The sequence below is a fragment of the Nicotiana sylvestris genome, chromosome 8 (genome assembly GCF_000393655.2).
Source record: "Nicotiana sylvestris chromosome 8, ASM39365v2, whole genome shotgun sequence".
NCBI classification, from domain to species: Eukaryota; Viridiplantae; Streptophyta; class Magnoliopsida; order Solanales; family Solanaceae; genus Nicotiana; species Nicotiana sylvestris.
Window position 1 is genome coordinate 134,537,452 of NC_091064.1, and position 8,486 is coordinate 134,545,937.

Below are 8,486 nucleotides of genomic sequence, written 5' to 3' on the forward strand. Positions count from 1 at the left end.
TTATATTATTATCCTATTGGTCTACTAGCCGGTGAGATTTGGGCAATGGTTCTTATTTTTCTAGGGAAAGGTGTTAGGCATCCCCTAAAATCGAACTGAGGTAGCTCCTGAGAACTTAGGCTAGGTTTAGAGAAGTGAAGTCTGTATTCTACTTGATTAATACTTAAGGTCTGAAACTATTCTAAGTCTTGTTTAAAGTCAACTTATTTTTATAGAAAGTGGTAAATGCACTTTGAAAAGAGGGCATAGGTTTTATAAAGTTTTGTAATTTATAAAAAAAGTCTTTTGAAAAATGATGTATCTATAAAGTTGGGAAAGACTTGTAAAATATGGCCATGTTTTGAATATTTTGTAAATACTTTGGCTAAGTTATGTAATATAGTGGAACAAAGGATACTAGGAAATGCATTACGGATATACTTTTGAAATTAAGTTCCCATTGAAGCCATATTTTTTTGGAAATATCATTTAAGTTACATGTTCGCAATTAGTAGCTATGTTGATTTTTACTTGTTTAAAAACAGCCTTATAAACATCCTTTCAGTTCTAATTCATTCGTAAAAATATTGTTTATTTCTCAAATCTGTCCAAACTCAAAAGGATGTACAGAAATGGTTAGGGATAATCAAAACAGAGTCTTTTATTTATTAAGAATAAATGATTGAAATACTTTAAGTGAATATGACAGATAAGCTCAGATTCTTTCTTTATGTACCAATGGCTTTGGTTTGCCTATTTCCTAAAATAATAAAAAACATAACAGAAATATTTCAGTAACAACGTTAGTATCACATATATATATAGAGAATAAACAACATTCTTCATTTATCTAAGAGCGAGAAAGGAAAGGGAACTTGACTCGAAATTGGACCAAGGGAAATGCAGGCCCAGCAGACTTGAAGCAGCGACAGACTTCGAAAAGAGTATCCTAAGTTGGACTTGGGCCTGAGTTCTAAAGAACTCAGCAGGACCAATTCAATCATACATACAAAATATGATAAAGACCATTAGTGAAATCAATTTGAGGCCCAACAAGATAATATAACAAAGAGTAAACAAGATTGAAGAACACAATGAAACTATCTTCATTTGTACTAATCCTAAAGAGATTAATAAGAGTTGGTGATTACAGGGTTAGGGATAATCATTATTCATGGGCAAGACACTCTTTGGATCTGTGGCACTTCAGAATTCACAAAGATCTCAAAGACCCCAAGCAGTGCTTGTGTCAGAGAGGGCATCTTAACCACAAATTAGGTCCTACCCCAAATACCCCTGATCACTCGCACTCAGTCTTTCCCAAAGGTTTAGCTACAAATGAGGTATTCACTTTAATAATCAATATGGTAGCAATCGTAAGCATAAAGTTTAGACATACAAAATTGCAACAGAAGCTATACAGAACACTATCATCAAGGTACAAGGTTATGAACTGTACAAGATTACATTACTAACTTTAGGATCATAATCCAAACACAAGAATGTAAGTTGCCGCAAGTATTTACAATGTCCAGGGACATTCAACATTCATTTATAACACGTATTAGAACATTTAAGGATATAAATCATCAGACGCAGAAATGGAGAGTTCATGGCAACCATCAGCAAACTAATCCAAGTTAAAAACGATAAGTTGGGTGATCCAAGGGGTAGGGAAAACACACATATTAACTTCTTTAGTTCTATTGGCAGGTTTAAACTTTCAAGCATCCTTAACTATGTTTACAACACTCCAACGATCATTCACATGATCTCCAGAACAATAAGAAACAGACGTACTTATAGTTGAGGCCTCACTATACTAATGTTGATACCCAATTTTTCCCTCACATATTTCAAATATGCATATACACCTTCAAAATAATGCATGAGCATCACCAAGTACTTTTCCATAATTTTTTATAATTTTTAAAGACTTTTAATCAATTTATTCCTGCATTTTTATATAAATAAATATTAATTACATCACAAATAATTTTATTATAATTTATTATCTAATTTGCATCATTTATATCCATATTAAGCTTTAAATATATTTATTTTTTGCATCCTTAGGCTAAAATTGCATATTTTGCAATAATAGCCTATATATATGCATAATTACATTATTTACATAAAAATGACTTTTTATATTTTTATAATATTAAGTAATTATTTTAAATCATTTTTATGCACAAGTGATATTTTTGTTATTTTATTAATTATTTTTTATAAATTATTTACTGATTTAATTGGGTAGATAAAATCTAGCCCTAAATTACTCCGATTTTCGGACTTAAAACTACCCAATACACAAGCCCAACACCTTTACACCAGCCCAATATCTCCTGAGCCTAAACCAAACAACCTCTTATTAAAACACGGTCAGTACCTATTTTATATGACCCGCCCCGTTTACATTTAATCCTAACCGTTGATCTCTCAAGATCAATGGCTCCCGTTCACTCTTACCTTTTTAATTAACCACTCCTAACCCTAATTCCCCCATTTCTCTATCATCCGCCATCCTTAAACTCCTAAACGCTCTCTTCCTCTTTTGAAACCCTAGCGCCGTAATCCCGTTTTGCCCTTCGATTCCAACTCAGAGATGGAATCCACAGACAATTTTCTTACCTTATTGGTCGTCTCCTATTACTGGTTAACCGATTATGGTATTAATTAATCACTTACCTAACAAGGCAAGTGGATCTCTCTTGCTTTGAACCAAATCTAGTTCGAACCTTCACTTTTTTTCATCTATGTTCATTCTTCATCTCTTTACGGTATGAATCTCTGAGATTCTTTTAATTCTGGTTTACCCTTAAAATTAGGGTTCAAATCTTTAAGACCTGTTTAATTTTTGTTCTTATTGTTGTTAAAATCGCACCGCATGTCTATTTTCTTTGCGATTTTTTCATTAAAAGTTTTGTCTAATTTATTTTCCCTAAAACTAGGGCTCAAATATTTAAGATCTGTTCTTGTTCCATTTATGGTTGAATATCTTCTTAAAAATTCTATACAATCTCCTGTGGTTTCCGTACTAGTTTTTTACTTACTCTAAAATTAGGGCTCAAATCTTTTAAAATCTGTCCTAGTTCTATTTTTGTTGAGTATCTCCTTTAATGTTCCCTTATGTTCGTCTATATGCACTCTATTGCGATTTTGGTAAATTTGCTGACCAGCTTATTTGCCCTAAAATTAGGGCTCAGACCTGTTATGATTCTTATTTTTTGTTCAATACTTTCCTATAGCTGTCTATATGCATGTTATATTCCTTCGATTATTCTGGCTAATTTTATTTACCCTAAAATTAGGGTTCCGATTCTTATTTCACTTTTCTTACTGATTCTGTCTACTTGTTCTCGCCTTAATTATTACATGAGAATCTTTGATTCCTAGACTGGTGTAATTACTATCACACACGTCTATGTACTATTATCTCTGACTTACCTTTATAATGTGTTGAGTTTTTCCTTAAATATGCTGATTGATTATTCCCATGTTTATGTACCCTAGTTTAGTGCTATATAAACCCCTCTCCTTTCCCCTTTACGACAGACTTGAACTCTCACACTCTCACTAAAAAAAACTTAAGCTCTCTTATTCTGATTCTGTGCTAATTGTCTCTGGTTTTGGCCGACTGAAAGCCAAGGCTAAGTTATTCTGGAATTTAACTGCTGTGGCATATTTACTTGCTTTCTTACTTAATTGGTATGATATAGTCCTTTGCAATCTCATTCTCCATGCTTTTCTTGACTAGAATATTTTAATTTCAAGTATGATTCTGTCATTTTTATGTGATTCTATGATCTCATCTAGTCTTATGAGTGACACTGTTGACTTAGGATTAAGCTATTTTGAATAATACGAATCCTCTTATAAGTTAGCCTAATGTCTAAATTTGTTTCATACACTACTTGTTAATCTTACACTTGTTCTAAACTCAGTATCCCTATAATACTATTAGCATGAAATTGGTTCATTAATACCAACTCTACATATTTTTGTATGGTTGCTTACTTCGTGTGTCTGGACAACTTAACTGTTTTGCCTAATTACTTCTGTGATTAAACAATGATTGTCTTAGGTACTAGCATGAATGTTTAGCTTAACTAGACCTCTAACTTACTTGAACTATGAGTTTGAGCATAACCTTGTTTGGTGCAGTTCTGCCAACAACTCTATGTCCTAAATCTTGTTTCTTCTGAAATCAAACTGTTTTAAAAACCTGCCCTTACCTCTTTTTTCAGCACTGATTTACTCCACTCTTAGACCTTAGGTTCTCAACCACCCTAGTATGGGCACTGCTCAGGGTCCACATGAGACTCCTGTGAACTCTGACACATTAGAGACTGGTTTTCCAATTTCTTATGAGCTATCTTCTGAATGTATGGTTCTGGTGTGAGCATTCCCCTGGGTCCCTGAGGCCCTTGGGAAATTTGACACGCTAGAAACCTGGTGCTAATGTGCCATGGATGAATCACTATGCTGTGCCTCAAAGTTGTTATGATTGGAAGGCCTGGTTCCCCGGTTATTTGGGCCTAATAAAGGCTCCCTATAGTATCTTATTACTATTGTGTAATTCATTTGCTATTCTAGTTTGTAATAACTTTGTAATAACATATTCTGAGGATATTTAGTAAAGCTGGGGGTTTTTCTTATTTCCTTTTGCTAAACTAGGTAGAAATCCTGCCTATAGGATCTAGTTATACTGTCAATTCTATTCATTTGGGTAAAACTGTATGAGTTATATACTGTGCTTAGAAATCCTGTCTATAGGATTTTCATTGATGCTGTTAATTTTGTGCTTACATATTAGAAGTCCTGCTTATAGGGTTGATAATGAAATGCATATTAGAAATCCTGCTCATAGGGTCTATCAATCCAACAAATGTGAATTAGCAATCATGCTTATAGGACCTCGATGTTTGATTTGATCAATCTTCTGGCAATCTGCATAATTTCTGCCTATACATAACTCGTAGAAATCATGCCTATAGGATGAAAATCAGTCTAGAAATCATGCCTATAGGATTTAAATCAATTCAGTAGAAGATACCATACTTATAGGACTAAAACCACTTTCAAACCTAGAAATCATGCCTATAGGACTCAAGTGAGTACGACAGTTAGAGATCATGCCTATAGGATTAAAAGGAAATATAACCAATCTCTGTAAGTTAAAGTTAGTGCTACACCTAGAAATCATGTCTATAGGTATGTAATCATCAAACTCGTAGAAATCATGCTTATAGGATTCTATCAATTGATTATAAATACAATCGCCCTTGGCAATCACTTAGGCAATATACTTATAGGATTTAATAATCCTGGATTTATAATTGTGATGTAGAACTGCCTGAACTGCCCAGACCACGCTGAATAAAATCAGTAGGCAAACAACAGGTTTTAACACTCGCCTTAATAAAATTGCCTCTGCACTCTGTTTTCTCGTATAGACATCCTGCCTATAGGATTTTAAGGTTAATAAGGTTAGCTGAATCAATTGCGTGCTTTTGTTGTTTATATGTGGAGGTCAATATGAGCCTATATCTGTTTGCTATCTGAAAGTCCTAATTGTTTTTGATTGTCTACTAGGCTTTTACATTTTTGAGCAACGTATGTTGGGTCTAGAACTATCCCAAATAGAGGTCCTAATACCTCCAGGGCCATAGGTAAGGGACGGGTAGTGCACACATAGGAATCGAACTAGAATCAATTAGAGCGCTTTAGGTAACAACTTAAAGATAGTAATCGGGTAGCAGATAATGATAGTTTGTTTCCGCTGAATCATATGAGTAACACCCCAACTCGAGAGAGTTACGAAGTATTATTTATATTGCACGGGGTGATCCTTTAGGATAAAAAATTTAGGACCCCCATCCCTATTAATATTCCTCTCACTTTTTTAGACTAATTCATAAGTTAAGTTCGGCTGGGACCCACCGTTGTGTACCTCGAGGGGTGCCTAACACCTTTCCCTCAAGGTAATTTCGAGCCTTTACTCGATCTCTGGTGATATAAACTAGTAACATGAGTTATCTGCTTTAGGTGCCCTAACGCACCTTAATCCGTTAGGTGGCGACTCTTTCAATTCTAATTCCCTACACTCTCAAAAGGAGTTGTCTCATAAATATCGAAACCCGATTTCACGAGAAAAGGGGAGTGCAACACTAAATACCTATACTAACAGGCCTGATTAGATTCCTTAGAGATAACAACAAACAGTAGAGGCACCCAACATGATTCTTAGCCTATTAGATAAAGCTATTTCAAACTTAACAACATGATTCTTAGCCTATTAGATTCTCAATCAACATCCAAATTCACAACTAAGTCTTTTAAGAGCCAAGGATATCAAACAAGCATGAGGGCAGTGTTCATTAAAAAAGGTAAACAAGTTTCAGTGAGTTTCCTTAAGCCTATGAGTGACAACAATAACATTTCAAATATTCACATAGTTCAAGCTTATATTAAACAAGGTTTAACTTCTTATTCTATAAAGCAGTTTTAAATGGAAATTATAATGGTTTAGACATGAATCCTTCTTAAAAGAGCAAAGAAGAAGTTCATGAGTTTAACCGAGTAAACATACAAGTATGAGAGTTAACAGAAGATACTCAAACCTATACACAATGATGTTTCCAAAGCGTTACAAGAATACATAACATATCATGGGGGCAGATAACCTAATAACTAAACTAATGAATTTATTTACAAAAGTTCAGATCATGTAAGCTTTAAAATATGCACAACAGACATGGTTTTAACAACCTATTGCTCAGTCAAACATGTTAGTTAAGTGTGTGGCATGGATACAATAATAGAGATCATTTTTAAACATATTAACTAATGGTATACTATTAATAATCTAAGAACCAATATAGCACAGTTGTAACAGACCTCAACCCTCGTTAGAACATCAAAAAATGTCTAAGAACACAACTTGATCAAGCTAACTAAACATGGTATTACATTTAACAAGCACACATAGAATCATCAGAAGACCCTTTAATAATGACAAAGGCTAAGCAGAATTCAGATCATTCACTATAACAACTATCTGTCCAGTTAAGTCATAAGGTTCATTAACATAGATTAACTAGCCATACTAGAACAAACACAAAATATCAGGAAATAATTAACTCAAACATTAGGGATAACATATGCAAGAAGAAAATAATAATCAATTACAAACTACTAACATATATCACGAACAAAAGATAATCAACAGAAGAAGACATGGTAAGCATAAAATAACACAGATAATCGAAAAAAGGTACTGACCTTCTACCGGGAAGCAAACCAAACGAGAGTGATTTAATAGCCGTTTAAGGATATACTCAAAACCAGTACAACAATCGAACTCAGGACCGGAAAAGAAAACAGTAAAGAGTGAGGAAACCTTGGAACTTACTATTTATTTCTTTCTTTTTTGTATTTCAGATGGTATATAAGTGTGTTAGGTGAAGGAATTAAATGACCCTTTGTATTGTGGCATTCAAGTCTTAGGTTTTTAGATTAGTTCAAACAAGTAGTGGATGATGACGAACGGGTAGATGACGATAGGGAAGGAGTGAAATCAGAAGAGCACAGAGGGAAAATAATGAAGCAGTTTTACCTAGGAATATGAGAATGAAAAATTGACCGTTGATGAGTGATAAACAACAAGTCAAACTCCAACATCTAGAGGTCTCTCTGGACATCGAATAACAATGATGAATCCGTATAAAACCTTCATGCATGATCTGATTTAAAAGACCACAAGAGAAATCAGAAGATTTGAAGTTTCATTTTTGAGTCTAGGGTTTCAGGTTTGGGGATTTTGAATCTCAGTGATGAAAGAAGAAATAAAATGGTAGGATTCGTAAGTATAGGGATAGATTGAGTATTGTGAAGTTTAATTTTGTGACATTGCACATATTTGTGCAAGAATTTAGGACTGATAGAGATTGAAAGGATGAGAGAAAAGAGAGAGTTTAGGGAAAGAGGGGCGGCCAATCTGAGAGGGAATGAATTAGGGTTAGGTGTTTGGTAGGTTTAAGGCGGGTAGGTAAAGGGTAGTAGTTGGATTATTGTGATCAATGAATCCGATATTTTGGAGATAAAATATTTAGTTAAGAAAAGGATGACTGTTGGATTTCTTTTAATCTAACGGCGGAGATAAATCGTTGATGGATATTGAAACAAAAAGGAAAAATTTGGTTTAAGCATGGACCATTGATTATTTGGATCAACAGTCCAGATGAGGTGTGTTTCTTGTGTGAGTGTGGAAGAGGGGTGATGTGGCATGATTTCATTGGCTCATTGGAGATGGTGGATCGTTAAGGTGGAATAGAGGGGTTATTTACAGACCGGGTCAGGTGGGATTGGGCATATGTTTTGAGCTGAAATTGATCTAATAACTAGTCTCATTGTGTTTAATTGGGCATTTATAATTATAGCCTTTTAAGCTTTTAACCCTCTTTAAAGATAGTTTAATTAATTATAATTGAATGTAATAAAAA

The 8,486-nt window shown here is 34.1% G+C and overlaps 1 long non-coding RNA gene across 1 annotated transcript; it reads right to left on the reverse strand.

The window, feature by feature from the left end:
- Positions 1–622: 622 nt before the first annotated feature.
- Positions 623–8,021, reverse strand: LOC104237981 (uncharacterized). The gene is made up of 2 exons (XR_713791.2): positions 7,267–8,021; positions 623–952 (listed from the first exon to the last, which is right to left on the reverse strand). It is a non-coding gene; the product is annotated as an uncharacterized lncRNA (long non-coding RNA).
- Between the last annotated feature and the right edge of the window lie 465 nt (positions 8,022–8,486).